Source organism: Rhinoderma darwinii, chromosome 4 (genome assembly GCF_050947455.1).
Source record: "Rhinoderma darwinii isolate aRhiDar2 chromosome 4, aRhiDar2.hap1, whole genome shotgun sequence".
In the NCBI taxonomy this organism is placed as follows: Eukaryota; Metazoa; Chordata; class Amphibia; order Anura; family Rhinodermatidae; genus Rhinoderma; species Rhinoderma darwinii.
The window spans coordinates 135,511,900-135,527,187 of NC_134690.1; the positions used below are offsets into that span (position 1 = coordinate 135,511,900).

The 15,288-nt window shown below is 40.4% G+C and overlaps 1 long non-coding RNA gene across 1 annotated transcript in view; it reads left to right on the forward strand.

The window, feature by feature from the left end:
* The first annotated feature begins 818 nt into the window (after nucleotides 1-818).
* Nucleotides 819-15,288, forward strand: part of LOC142760862 (uncharacterized) — a 69,247-nt gene continuing 54,777 nt past the window's right edge. Inside the window, exons 1-2 of the long non-coding RNA XR_012883428.1 lie at nucleotides 819-1,183; nucleotides 3,371-3,475. This is a non-coding gene — a long non-coding RNA (uncharacterized LOC142760862). The remainder of the gene's footprint in view (nucleotides 1,184-3,370; nucleotides 3,476-15,288) is intronic.

Below are 15,288 nucleotides of genomic sequence, written 5' to 3' on the forward strand. Positions count from 1 at the left end.
TTGGAGCTGGAAAGTAATTGTTGCCATCAAGGACACATTATTTTTACATGTTACACACTTCTGCACTTGATGAACTTATTCTCTCCATGCTTACAGGTGAATCAGGAAACTACTAGGGATGACATTTGCTGAATTGACTTGGAAAGGTGGCATTCAATTTTTGCAACTCGGTCGCATTGTGTATGGGCCCCCTAAAACGGCAGACAAAAACCCTGTGTGGAGGAGGCAAAAACACTATAGTCAGCCTCTACCCAGTCTGAAATGGCTCAATTTTTATGTAAAAATGAATACAGAGAATAGATTGTAACCAGCTGCTCATCAAGTAAAGATAAGAACGGTTTAGATCTCTTTAAAATATGAACTGACGCAAAACAGATAAACTTCTCCTAAGGGTGTAGTCACACGTGACAGATTTTGTTACAGAAATTTCTGATTCTGAAAATCAGTTCAATTCATCTGAATGGGGTTGTTTCTGCAGCAGGGGCATGGCTTTCTGCAAGTTCCATTCAGTTGTATGGCATTGAAATTTCTGCAACAAAATCTGCCGCGTGTGACTGCACCCTAATAGTTCTTCTAGTTTTCACTTATATGTATGCTTCAGTTTCAATTGGACACGATAGAAAAAAATAATAGTGGCTAGTGAGCCATACTAGTAATTTGGGGAAGAGGGCGAGGAGGCGTTATCTTGACAGGGCATTAAAGCATAAGGCGAGAACGATAAGAAATTGGAATATTGAGTATGTAAGGAAGAGAATGAGGGAAGACAGATAACCGGTGTAAAAAGCAGCTTCAAGCAGTGAGCGACATTATACTCTATTGAAACCCTGCTGACATCTCATTCAGCACTGAGAGGAAGCGCCCCCCTGCCTCCTCACCTCATTCATTAAAAGCACCACACATAAATGACAGCCAGGGTATTCAGCTGCTCCCACTCCTGCAGCTGCAGCATGATGATCAGCACAAGATGGAGCGATCCCAAGTCCCGGCTATTCCTCCGGGTTACTTTGCTTCCCAGCCTGCTACGCTTGCACTATTCTTATGTACCTGTAGTGTTGAGTGACATCCCTGCCTGAGCTTGACCTAACATGTGTCACCTGGCTTCTACTAGCCGATCCCAGCTGTCCAGTTACTACACCGCAGCTGTCCGGAAAGAAGATTGTTCTTCAGCTTCAGAGTATAATGTGTAAGTTTGTTTCTTGTTATACACACAGAGTGTTATTTATCTTCCAGCAATGCATGCAGTCTTAATACCATCTGACATATGAGATCTAATGCAATATACTTATCCTATACATATATTGTGTATCCTACATTTACTGCCCTGAAGAAATCAAATATTTTTCTGTCTGCACTAATTATTATGCTATTACCATTGTTATACATGTTATATATTAATTTATCTTTTTCCGAATAAAATCAGTTTATGTTTAATTTGGGGTCATATTGAAGTAGAAGAAGAAAGTGATGATCCTCGCTTTCATCAGACAAGCAAAACTGCTCTTACTGTGAGAATTTTCCATTATCTATGCAACTAATGAATTCACTCCAGTAGAGAGGTGCGATCGACATCCTCTAGGAGTGATGAAGTTTAAAACTATTTGTTAATTACCTTTTTTCCAATTAATTACACTGTGTGTTCTATAGGATGGTGTTCTTTTAATATAATAGAAGTACTTAATAACAACAAATACATCCAATCATTTCTCATTATTTTCCGGTATAGGTTTAGTACTAGAGCTATTTAAGGTATAATATCACAATTTGATCCAAATCATTATGGAAAGGCAAACAGGCAATTTTCCATCAGAGAATGCTATCTTTAGTCTAGTGCCCTTTAAAATGTGCATCCAAGGTGATATAAGAAGCATAATTATATATAGCTTCTTATTACAGAGCTCCACAGTGGCTGAATGGTGCCCTCTTGACATTTTCACTGAAGCAAGAAACCAATGCACTGGACTTTCCCTAATGACCAAAGAAATATTTTTTGAATGTTATTCTAGATACAACATTAAATTTACATCGAAACATTTTTTTCAGCAGATTTAAAAATCTGTCTACATTTATATATCTGTGACCTATTTAGGAGTCGGACTGACAAGTTGTCCCTGTTCTTTGCATACATTGTCAGTATCCCAAGTGATCCTTTTTGCAGCTTCTATGGTTGAGATAACAACAACAACAATAATTCATTCATAACAGAAAAAGTATGTGGATTCTTTGCCATGTAAAGTGATACATATTATTTTGGAGTATGTAATTTATACTTGGCAACATGAAAATATTTATCAATTATTCTGCTTCTATTATTCTATTACTGGCGGAATTGAACAAGTTTAATTCAGGATTTCTAATTTAGGACCACTCAGGCTTCGACTACGCTATTGATTACGTCAAAACGACAGAACCCTTGCATAAACCTTGAGACAAACGGAAACCATTGGCACTGGATCCATCACCATTGAAATTAATGGTGATGGAAACGGAAACCTATGGTTTCCATTTGTGTCAGTCAGGGCTCTATTCTGACGGAAACCTCCGACCGAACGTCAGAATAGAGCCCTAACGGATATGTGTACGAAGCCTAATGTATATTTTAATGCCCTTTTATATATTTGGCTTGTAGGTAGTTTTTTTTTCTTCCTATATACTGTTAAAAGTCATACAAAATACAAAGGTATGTTATAAATTAAGATTCAAAAGACTTTGGCTCTGTGTCAACACTGATAGGACAGTTAATGATGGAACTTGTAGTCTTGTGTAGAGGAGATTTAAGAGCTACCAGTGTAGAGAGTCAAGTCATTTGGATGGTTAAAGAAGATCTGTCAGCTCTCCTTAGTAAATACTTGTATTCCCCCATGAAATAACAATTTCGGAGTATCTTTTCTTAGCACCCTCCATTTTTTCTGTGCTGTTTCTCTGTTATGCCTCTTTAAAATGTATGAATAAATTGACAACTGGGTAGTCATTTCCCTTGTTGAATGGACGGTGTCAGACTGCGTAGAGGCACACCCTATTGACATGAGTAATGTCAATGACCAGTTGTAAAATGATTCATAAATTTTAGGGAGGTATAACAGGAAAAGCACAATGCAGAGATCTAAGAAAAAAAATGCTATAGAATTGTTATTTCATGGGGAATCCAAGTATTTGCTAAAACAGAAATGTCAGGAGAACTGACAGGTCCTCTCCTAGGCTTAAGTTTGTCAGAGATTCAGCTGATTCTCATTCCGACTCTTGCATTCTTATACAGGTAGCATGCTGTTGGCAGTCATCATACCACCTAGCTAATAAAGGGTAGAGGGCAGGAGTGAGTAATGTATTTATTTGGGGGACTGTAGTTCTTGACCCAGTGTTTTTTCTATAACAGAACATATCTACTAAAAACATGCCTTCTGCTGGACTCAGGAAAGTGGTCCTAGATGATCACATTGCATAGAATCACTTGCTGAAACCATGGAACACTGGACCCCACGTAAGCAATGTTTTCAACCTAGTGATATGCACTTTAATTCTAATGAAATTCTTCTCATATGTACATATGTTCAAGTTTAACCAAGGGATGGTAGAAAGAAAAGGATATGGGTAAACTTTAGAACTTTATTTTACCCCTATTGACCCAGAGGAAGGTAAAGGAAAAATGTCCCTCCTGGTCCCAAGTGGCGATCAGACTGGGTCAGCATAAAAACAAGAATTCTATACATTGACATGGGCGATATTTTTTTTTCTAAGAAATCCTCTATGCTTCTTTTGAAGCCTTTTACTGTTACTGCTGTGACCAGCTCCTGAGGTAGTCTATTCCACTGATTCACAGTTCTTGTGGTATAGAAATCTTGCACCTCTGGAGATTGAACATTTTTTTCTCTAGACAGAGGGAGTGCCTCCTTTTCTTTTACATGAAAACAGCTTTTCGCCATATTTTTGTACGGGCCATTTATATATTTACACAAGCTTATCATACCCCCCTCTTAGACGTCTCTTTACAAGACCAAATAAATGTAAATCTTTTCATTTCTCATCAGAACTAAGATTCTCTATGTCTCTTATCAGTTTAGTTGCTCTTCTTTGTATTTTTTTCAACTCCATACATTAACTGCATATTCTAGATGAGGCCGCACTAATACATTGTAAAATGTTAATATGTCCGTGTCCAAGGAGTCCATGCCTTTTAATACACAACATTATCCTGCTTGCTTTAGAAGCAGCTGACTGACATTGCATGCTGTTATTTAGTGTATGATCTACAAGTGCACCCAGATCCATCTCAACTAGTGACTCTCCTAGTTTAACTTAGGAAATATGGTGTAGACAGATTATTAGTACACAGATGCATAACTATACATTCATCCACATTAAACCTCTTTTGCCAAATGGACACACTGAGGGTTTGGGCATCCAAGTTGGCTTGCAATTTAAGAACATTTTCCAAAGACTGAACTATACAAGATAACTTGGTGTCATTTGTAACTATAGATACAGTGCTATTAATCCCATCCTCTATATCATTAATAAGTTAAATAATAGCGGTACTAGTACTGAACCTTGGGATATACCACTTATAACCAGGGACCATTCAAGGCAGGATTCATTGGCCACAACTCTCTGGATACGATCCTTAAGACAATTTTCAATCCAATTATAAACTATACTTTCTAAACCTATAGACCTTAATTTACCCATTAGGCGTTTACGGGGGACAGTGTCAAATGCCTTTGCAAAGTCCAAAAACACTATATCCACATAGGCCCCTGTGTCCAGGATTCTACACACCTCTTCATAGAAACAAATCAGGTTGGTTTGACAACTTTTGCTGGCTGTCAATTTTAATACTATTTTCTGTCACATAATCCTGTATATAGTCTCTTAAGGGCCCCTCAAATATTTTTACCACAATAGATGTTAAGCTAACTAGTCTATAATTATATGGGGAAGACCTTTTTAAAAATGGGCACCACATTTGACCTGCACTATTCCCATGGCACTATACCAGTTACTTGAGAATCTCAAATTGTTATGAACAGGGGTACATAAATAACTGAACCAAGCTTTTTAAGATCTTTTGGGTAAAACCTTGTTCACATTAATTTGATTTAACTTAGCTTGAACCATATCTACATTCAGCCAATTAACTATATTAATTGATGTATTCACAGCTCTACATCAGCTACTCTCTCTTCTGTTGTATATAAAAAAACGTAAGAACTTATTTAGTAGCTATGCCTTCTCTTGATCTCCCTTGAATAATTCCCCATTACGACCATTTAGGGGGTTCTACATGTGCTGACCTTGGTTTTATTTGCATTTGTATACAGTGAAGGAAATAAGTATTTGATCCCTTGCTGATTTTGTAAGTTTGCCCACTGTCAAAGTCATGAACAGTCTAGAATTTTTAGGCTAGCTTAATTTTACCAGTGAGAGATAGATTATATAAAAAAAAAACTGAAAATCACATAGTCTAAATTATACATATTTATTTGCATTGTGCACAGAGAAATAAGTACTTGATCCCTTTGGCAAACAAGACTTAATACTTGGTGGCAAAACTCTTGTTGGCAAGCACAGCAGTCAGACTTTTTTTGTAGTTGATGATGAGGTTTGCACACATGTTAGATGGAATTTTGGCCCACTCCTCTTTGCAGATCATCTGTAAATCATTAAGATTTCGAGGCTGTCGCTTGGCAACTCGGATCTTCAGCTCCCTCCATAAGTTTTCGATGGGATTAAGGTCTGGAGACTGGCTAGGCCACTCCATGACCTTAATGTGCTTCTTTTTGAGCCACTCCTTTGTTGACTTGGCTGTATGTTTCGGGTCATTGTCGTGCTGGAAGACCCAGCCACGAGCCATTTTTAATGTCCTGGTGGAGGGAAGGAGGTTGTCACTCAGGATTTGACGGTACATGGCTCCATCCATTCTCCCATTGATGCGGTGAAGTAGTCCTGTGCCCTTAGCAGAGAAACACCCCCAAAACATAATGTTTCCACCTCCATGCTTGACTGTGGGGACGGTGTTCTTTGGGTCAAAGGCAGCATTTCTCTTCCTCCAAACACGGCGAGTTGAGTTAATACCAAAGAGCTCAATTTTAGTCTCATCTGACCACAGCACCTTCTCCCAATCACTCTCAGAATCATCCAGATGTTCATTTGCAAACTTCAGACGGGCCTGTACATGTGCCTTCTTGAGCAGGGGGACTTTGCGGGCACTGCAGGATTTTAATCCATTACGGCGTAATGTGTTACCAATGGTTTTCTTGGTGACTGTGGTCCCAGCTGCCTTGAGATCACTAACAAGTTCCCCCCATGTAGTTTTCGGCTGTGCTCTCACCTTCCTCAGGATAAAGGATACCCCACGAGGTGAGATTTTGCATGGAGCCCCAGATCGATGTCGATTGACAGTCATTTTGTATGTCTTCCCTTTTCTTACTATTGCATCAACAGTTGTCTCCTTCTCACCCAGTGTCTTATAAATGGTTTTGTAGCCCATTCCAGCCTTGTTCAGGTCTATGATCTTGTCCCTGACATCCTTAGAAAGCTCTTTGGTCTTGCCCATGTTGTAGAGGTTAGAGTCAGACTGATTAATTAAATCTGTGGACAGGAGTCTTTTATACAGGTGACCATTTAAAGGGAATGTGTTGCCAGCAAAACATGTTTTTTTTCTTTAGTTAAACAATTAGTATGTAGGTGATTAAACATTGTTCAAATTTTTTTTATTTTTTCCACGAGTCAGGAAATATTATAAATTGGATTCAATTTATAATATTTCCCAGCACTGGTCACTAGATGGAGCAATTCCCAAAATTGCAGCATTGCATGTGGTAAAGCAACCACATTGCTTTATGCTGCAAAATTGGGAAAAAATCCCTCGCTCTAGTGAGCTCTCAGAATCCCCCCCTCCTTTATCCTGGCTAGTGCCGGGAGAAACGAGGGGTTTGAACGGTCTAACCTCCTACACTGTGTGTCGCCATTTTTTGAGCTAACACGCAGTGTAGAAGGTTTACATACACTAGTAAAACACACTGAAACACGAACATACATAGAAATCACTTACCTGCTCCAGTCGCCGCCGCTCCCTCCGGTCCGGTTGCTGCGTCTGCTGCCGCTGCTCCAAGTGCACAAGTCCGGAAGCCGCGACCGGAAGTAGTAATCTTACTGCCCGGCCGCGACTTCCGGTCCACAGGAAAATGGCGCCGGACGGCGTGCATTTCAAATCGGACTGTGTGGGAGCGGCGCATGCGCCATTCCCACACACACGGCGTACACCAAAGTGGATGGAACGGGCCCCGTTCGCAGTCCCTATGGGACTGGAGCTGCCGTATTCCATGTCTGTATGTGTCGTTAATCGACACATACAGAAATGGAAAAAAAAATGGCAGCCCCCATAGGGAAGAAAAAGTGTAAAAATAGAAAAAAGTAACACACAAACACACAAATAAATATAAACGTTTTTAATAAAACCCTAACATAAAAATGATATAAAAAAAAAAAGTGACACTGTTCCTTTAAGACAGCTGTCTTTAATGCAGGCACCAAGTTGATTTGGAGCGTGTAACTGGTCTGGAGGAGGCTGAACTCTTAATGGTTGGTAGGGGATCAAATACTTATTTCTCTGTGCACAATGCAAATAAATATATATATATATAATTTTTACTATGTGATTTTCTGTTTTTTTTTTTTTTTTATATATGTAATCTATCTCTCACTGGTAAAATTAACCTAGCCTAAAAATTCTAGACTGTTCATGACTTTGACAGTGGGCAAACTTACAAAATCAGCAAGGGATCAAATACTTATTTCCTTCACTGTATAGTACAGTACTATATTATTATTTTTTGGGATTTGTTTTGCTTTCTTTGGTCACTTAGTATTTTTACTGATTTTATTGCCTTTACAGATTTTATAAATTTTCTTTGCAATTTTTAAAAGCCCTTTTGTGTCATCTATCACCTGTTTTACAGTAGGTGTAAGCCATGTGTGGTATAATTTTAGTAATTTAAGCTTTTTATCTTTAGGAATACATTTTGCAGTAGAATTGCCTAAGGTAGAATTTACACACTCCCATTTAGCACTTATAATTGTAATTTGACATTTTATGTCAGTCTATGTGCTGAAGTGCAGCACTCAACCTGGGGATATTGGCCTTCTTAAAATTAAGCATTGTTACCCTCTTAGCCTGTGTTTTTTATTTTTTATTTTTATTAAATTATAGTACTATATATTACTGTCTATGGTCCGTGCTGCCAGCGGCTCATAAATCTGCAGTTAGAGACAGAGCATCCTGCTTGTCTCCATGGCTCCCGTCAGCGCTGTAGGATTTTATATTGCTGGTGACCATTCTGCATACGGAAGCCATGGGGACTAGCAGTACGCACTCTCTCCTACTACAGAATTATCAGCCGCCGGAAGCACGGACTATACACAGTCCGTGCTGCTGTTAGAAGCAGAAACTGTAATAGAAGTTATTTAGAAAAACTATTGTTATGCACATTACTGAGCTATGTTTCAGCAACACCAACTATATCGATATGTTCCTCCAGTACCAAGGCCTCAAGGTCCTCCATTTTGTGTGCTAGACTTCTGTCATTTGTGAACATACACATAAAGTTGCCTTCCAATTTTCTACATTGTGTTTCAGGAATGTGATTTTTTAAAATTTTGTGGGCATATTTATCTTCAAAGTTTTTGGGGTTAACAAATTACAGTTTTCAGGAGCTGTAGCAGAAAGCAGAGCTGTTTTCACAGGAATCACATCCACAAATTAGTAATGCCTACACAGGTCCCTCACAGTGGTATAACTTGTAGTTCCTGGGTCGCAATGCAAAATTGCTAACAGGGCCCCCTAACACTGCAGTACTGGTATGCTCCAATGTTACAAAAGAACCATTAGGCCTCCAAAGGCACCAGTTCTTAGGTGTGACTACAGCCACTGCACTCAATATACGTACGCCCTTGAAAATGCGCAACGTGATGTTACTGTATGTCACAGAACTTTGATAATACACAAACTGATTTCAAACCACAAGGATAATAAACACAGTGATGTCACAGTTTAAGGATGATGCACACAGGGATGTCGCAGTACATAGTTAATTAATACTGTAGAGTCATAGGAAAGGGTTACTGGACACAGCAATTTCACAGTAAAGGAGTAATGCACACTGTGATGTCATAGAATCCAGATAATGAACATGCTGATGTCACAGCTAAAGGCAAAGGACCACAGTGATGTCACCATACAGAGATCATAAATACAGCACCATAATAAAAGGATAAAGAACACAGTGATGTCATAGAACACGGTCAGGTCCTAGGGCACAGGTGTGATTGCAAACTCTTCAGCCCCCTATAGTTACGAACCTGGTCTCTATATACACCTTATTCCTCAATGGATGAAAACAAAGTCTGTCCTGTCCTCAGTGACTGATTTGCACAAAATAATTTATTATATAAATGTAGGCAAAACACTGTACACTCTTCAATGGACTTTATTGAAACTTTCCCAGTGAATTTTTATTTAGAAATAAACCAGGCCGGTATAAATAAACCGGAAGGAAGCAAAGATGTGTCTAAATAATTAAATACAAGTCATAAAAACAGACTACAATGATAAAAGTGTTGTGCTTAGCACTATTCTGTTTAAAAATTGCCAATAAATAAAATAGTGGGTCTGGCTATAGACCCAGATGTTAAAGGCTTGTCATTTGTTATTTTTTAACTTAAAGGGAACCCGTCACCAGCATTTAACCTATTAAACCAGTAATACCTGGTGGAGGTGGGTGAAAAATCATTTTTATGTAATCTATAATTATCTTCTAAGTAGGCTCTGCAGCTTTTTTTAATCAGATTTCTATATGTGCACCTTTAGTATTCTGTTTTTAGCGTTTCTGCAGTGTGTGCTAAAGAGCATAAAAGAATCATATCTACGTTTGAAAATAGTCATATCTTCATTCCTTAAGTATTTCCGAGTTTACCCTGCCTCCTTACTTTTGATTGACACCCCCCGCAGCACACACGAAATCCCACGCTTGCCCATCGATGTCCTGTTCTGGTGCGTGCGCACAACAGGACACCATAGTGGCGAATGCACAGTAATTAGATTTAAGACTCGGATCAACCATACATGACGGGCGCACGCGTACTATCTCAGACGAGATTTACGCATTCAGGGCTGGGGACAGTTTAAGCGGTGGGCGGGCATCAGAAGAGGAACAAACGAGACTGCCGGATTATTATCATAAAAGGGTCAAAATGTTTGCAGACCGTTATTTACGGTTGGAGAAGGTGTTTAGGAGAGGAGATAATGGCAATGAACTTTTGACAGCAGCAGCCGGCGAGGTGTGAGGAGAGTTCAATAGGTGAAATGCTGGTGACAGGTTCCCTTTAATTGTTTTCAGTACAGGGGGGGGGGGGGTAGGCTAAACAGCTTTATGGATTTGATTCTGTTAAAGCTACGGGTAATCTCACACCATATCTCTTTCTGATATACTATGAATTGAAACTTTTTTTTCAAAAGCTTAATAAAGGCATGACCTACATAATGCCATGCCCCCCTACAAAATGATCAGTAATTTTGCTTCCCATTAGGCAATGTCACCAGCTATTGCATTGTAAAAGTATCATTACACATCAACACAACTCAGACAAGAACGAATGGGAAAAAAAGGCAGAAAAATACCTGACCCAGACAACAGCATAAGCAAAAGGACTTACAGTATAGCTAGCTATAGTCCTAAAATAATTGTGGGACAAAAGGTCGTTCTGTTGGCAATTATGATGTCCATTTCCCTTCGCTGAACTTAAAAAGCTGTCTACATCTATGGAAAGATTAAACCAGGCACAATCCTTGTAAAAGAACATTCTGATGCTCTTCATTATCTGAAAATTCACTATAAAATAACGTAGAAACAGGTATTTTCGAGGTATTTTTCATGCAGAATTATCTGATCATAGCAAAAATAAGAATGACTGAACACCTATTATAGAAGTAAGAATATATTGAGAATAATTAAAGTGTTTCTTTTTCCATCCAAATATGGTTGTGTGCAGGAAATGTAATAAAAACATTAATCTCCAACTACTAAGATATGTAATAAAACTAATTATCAGTTTGGAGCAATTTAAATAAAAAAAAACAACTAATAGGTATGCGAGTGGCAATAATGAGTTGCAAAACAAGTAATAGCAAAATATCACCTATCCACCTATTCTAGGTGAAAACTGCTAGATAGGTGGGGGTCCGACCACTGGCAGCACAGACTTTGGCCGGGCACATGCTCGACCATCACTCCTCCTCGTATCGGTCTTGCGGCTGGGTGCAACAGGGTACACAGGACCTAATTCTGGAGATTTTGTGGCCTCATCACTTGGATAATTTGTTCTTACCGGAATACAACTTTAAGCATGTTGGATACATTTTTTAATTATCATTTTGTTACCATATACAAACAGATTATCAGCACAAAAGCTCCTTGTTGGTCACATTGGTTAAATTATCAGCATATGTGCACAGATTTATTAACACTATACAAGAAACTATATATACAGCTTCATAACACAGATCTTTTATGCTTTCAAGTCTATTAATTTGCAGGAAAATTATGGGTTTATAGATCCTTTAATGTAGTTCTAGTATGCACTTCATCAGCTGAATAATCTTCATACAAGTTATATGCAGTCCTTATAAAGATCTAAGAGCTCTGCCTCAGGATTGGATTTGGTGGCATGACATTTAAATTGCTATGAAAGATTCAGTGTGCACAAAATCTCATTAACCACCAGTACTTTACACCACATTAGCAGGATATACTAATCATTTTCTGTTTTTCTGAGCATTTCATCATCATTATCCTGTTCAACAATTTTTCACCTGAACACTGTACATGTCCTCTTTATTGCTACGTCTACAAAATAGCCTTGATCGAGTAAAATTTCTAATTCTCACACTACCGTTTATTTGGTGGACTCTCCAGATCATCAAAGTCCAGAAGTAAACAGTCTGGAAAAAGATAAGTCCATATAAAAAGTAGTATAAAGTAATAGTGGCATACCTGTCTTATAAGCAGTCTATAACATTACTAAAGGACACATGGGAAAGGGAAGTGTGATACTCAGCACTCCAAACATGGTTTTATTGGGGTGAACATGTATAAAACACAGCAAAGTCTGCTGATATGTTTCGAATAGTCAGTCATTACAGCTATGATTAAGAACTGAGTATTCTAATTTTTTCCGCAGTCCTCTCTGTGATTATACCTGTTCATATCAATAAAGACAACAATATTTTAACCACCCGTGCAGTGCATTGCTGGATCTTCCGGTTTTTTTTTTGATCTTGATCTCATCTCTCTATCCTTCCTGTGCCCCGACAGAAGAATCTGGAGTGCAATTGCTATTCTACTGTATATACCTTAGGATGAGCCAATCATCTTTCAATGGTGAGTTGCAAATCCCCCACTATTCTGTTCCAGGATAAGCAGTGTAAGGGTATGTTCACACGGCCAAATTTCAGACGTATACGAGGCGTATTATGCCTCGTTTTACGTCTGAAAATAGGGCTACAATACGTCGGCAAACATCTGCCCATTCATTTGAATGGGTTTGCCGACGTACTGTGCAGACAACCTGTTATTTACGCATCGTCGTTTGACAGCTGTCAAACGACGACCCGGAAAAATACAGCCTCGTCAAAAGAAGTGCAGGACACTTCTTTGGACGTTTTTGGAGCTGTTTTCTCATAGACTCCAATGAAAACAGCTCCAAAAACGGACGTAAAAAACGCCGCGAAAACGGTGTGAAAACGCCGCGAAAAATGCGAGTTGGTAAAAAAACGTCTGAAAAGCAGGGTCTGTTTTCCCTTGAAAACAGCTCTGGATTTTCAGACGTTTTTGTTGACTACGTGTGAACATACCCTAAGGGTATGTTCACACGGCGGGGGTCCGTAACGGCTGAAATTATGGGGATGTTTCAGCCTGAAAAAATACCCGTAATTTCAGCCGTACCGGCATGTGCAGGCGCTTGAACGCCGCGTCAATTACGGCCGTAATTAGCGCTGCTATTCATTGGAGTCAATGAATAGCGGCTCCAATTACGGCCAAAGAAGTGACAGGTCACTTCTTCTACGCGGGCGTCTATTTACGCGCCGTCATTTGACAGCGGAGCGTAAATATACGCCTCGTGTGAACAGACAAACGTCTGCCCATTGCTTTCAATGGGCAGATGTTTGTCAGCGCTATTGAGGCGCTATTTTCGGGCGTAATTCGGGGCAAAAACGCCCGATTTACGTCCGTAAATAGGCCGTCTGAACATACCCTAACACTACACAGCTCAGCTGTCTAGGAGCAGACAAACTTCCAACGGTGACCATGCTGAATTTCCACCATATGTGTAGACCAGCGTCATCACCCTATGATAGAGAAGTCCTGGCAGTGTGTATTGCTGATCCACAACTAAGGCCTCATGCACACGACCGTATTTTTTCCCACCCGTAAATACTGGCGTAAATACGGGTCCGGTGTCACACGTATTCGACCCGTTTTGCACCAGTATTTACGAACCCGTGCCCGTATATATGGGTCCGGTGTCACCCGTATTCCACCCGTATTTACGGGCACGTTTTTGGCGGCAAAATAGCACTGCACTAATCGGCAGCCCCTTCTCTCTATCAGTGCAGGATAGAGAGAAGGGACAGCCCTTTCTGTAATAAAAGTTAAAGAAATTCATACTTACCCGGCCGTTGTCTTGGTGACGCGTCCCTCTCTTCACATCCAGCCCGACATCCCTGGATGACGCGGCAGTCCATGTGACCGCTGCAGCCTGTGATTGACCTGTGATTGGCTGCAGCGGCCACATGGCCTGAAACGTCATCCAGGACGTCGGGCCGGATGTCGAGAGGGACGCGTCACAAAGGCAACGGGCGGGAGACCGGACTGGAGGAAGCAGGAAGTTCTCGGTAAGTATGAACGTCTTTTATTTTTATTTTTTACAGGTTTATACTGATCGGTAGTCACTGTCCAGGGTGCTGAAAGAGTTACTGCCGATCAGTTAACTCTTTCAGCTCCCTGGACAGTGACTATTTACTGACGTCGCTTAGCAACGCTGCCGTAATGACGGGTGCACACATGTAGCCACCCGTCATTACGAGAGCTCCATAGACTTCTATGGACTGTCCGTGCCGTTATTACGGCCTGAAATAGGACATGTTCTATCTTTTTCAACGGCACGGGCACCTTCCCGTGAGAAAACGGGAAGGCACCCGTCGCCAATAGAAGTCTATGAGCCCGTTATTACGGGTCGTAATTACGGGAGTTTTTACGGTCGTGTGCATGAGGCCTAACACTTCTGTTCCCTGAATTAATATGTGCAGTGTGGAAGACAGTAAAAAGTAGTGCTGCAGCCTGGGTTCCAATCTGGGCGACTTGGGTCAAGAATTTAGTAAACAGATCAATGATAAGAAAAATTCTGATTGTTCTCCTGGCGCTGCCTGTTATCCAAATTACTTGTTTGCAGTCTTTCAGACAAATAATAGTTTCCCTAACAATACCCTATGTGTTTTTTTTGCCTGATGAAGAAGCCGGTCCGGCTTTGAAACCGGTCGCTTTTTATGCACAATAAATATATTTGAAACTATTACTTGTCTAAAAGACTCTGCATATGAGTAATTTGGATAACAAGCAGCATCGGGGGAGCAATCACAATTTTTCTTACCAGTGATTTGATTTGATAATCAATATCTAAGGTATCTTTATGTTTTGTTTTTTTTACTTATTGTTTTTCCCTGTCATTTATTCACTACTGTCTTTCCTTCTTTATCTTTTAACTCCTTAACGCCGAAGGACGGATATATCCGTCCTCAGCAGCTGCTAGTTCGCGCTGGTCGACGGATATATCCGTCCTGTGATGGCGCGGTTACTGCCACTATACCCACGCGATCAGCGGCAGGAGCACGGCTGTTATACTCAGCCTGGCTCCTGCTGCAACTGCCGGAATCGAAGCACGCTCCGATTCCGGCAGTTTAACCCATTAAATGCCGCTGTCAATAGTGACAGCGGCATCTAATGTGTTTGATAGAGGGAGCTCCCTTTGTCACCCGATCGGCGCCCCCGCAAACAAATCGCGGGTCGCCGTCGGGTTTCCATGGCAGCCGGGGGCCTAACAAAGACCCCCAGGTCTGCCTTCAGCAAATACCTGTTAGGCGAGTTTTAGGCCTCATTTACACGAGCGTGTGCGTTTTGCGCGCGCAAAAAACGCTGCGTTTTGCGCGCGCAAAAGGCACTTGGCAGCTCCGTGTGTCATCCG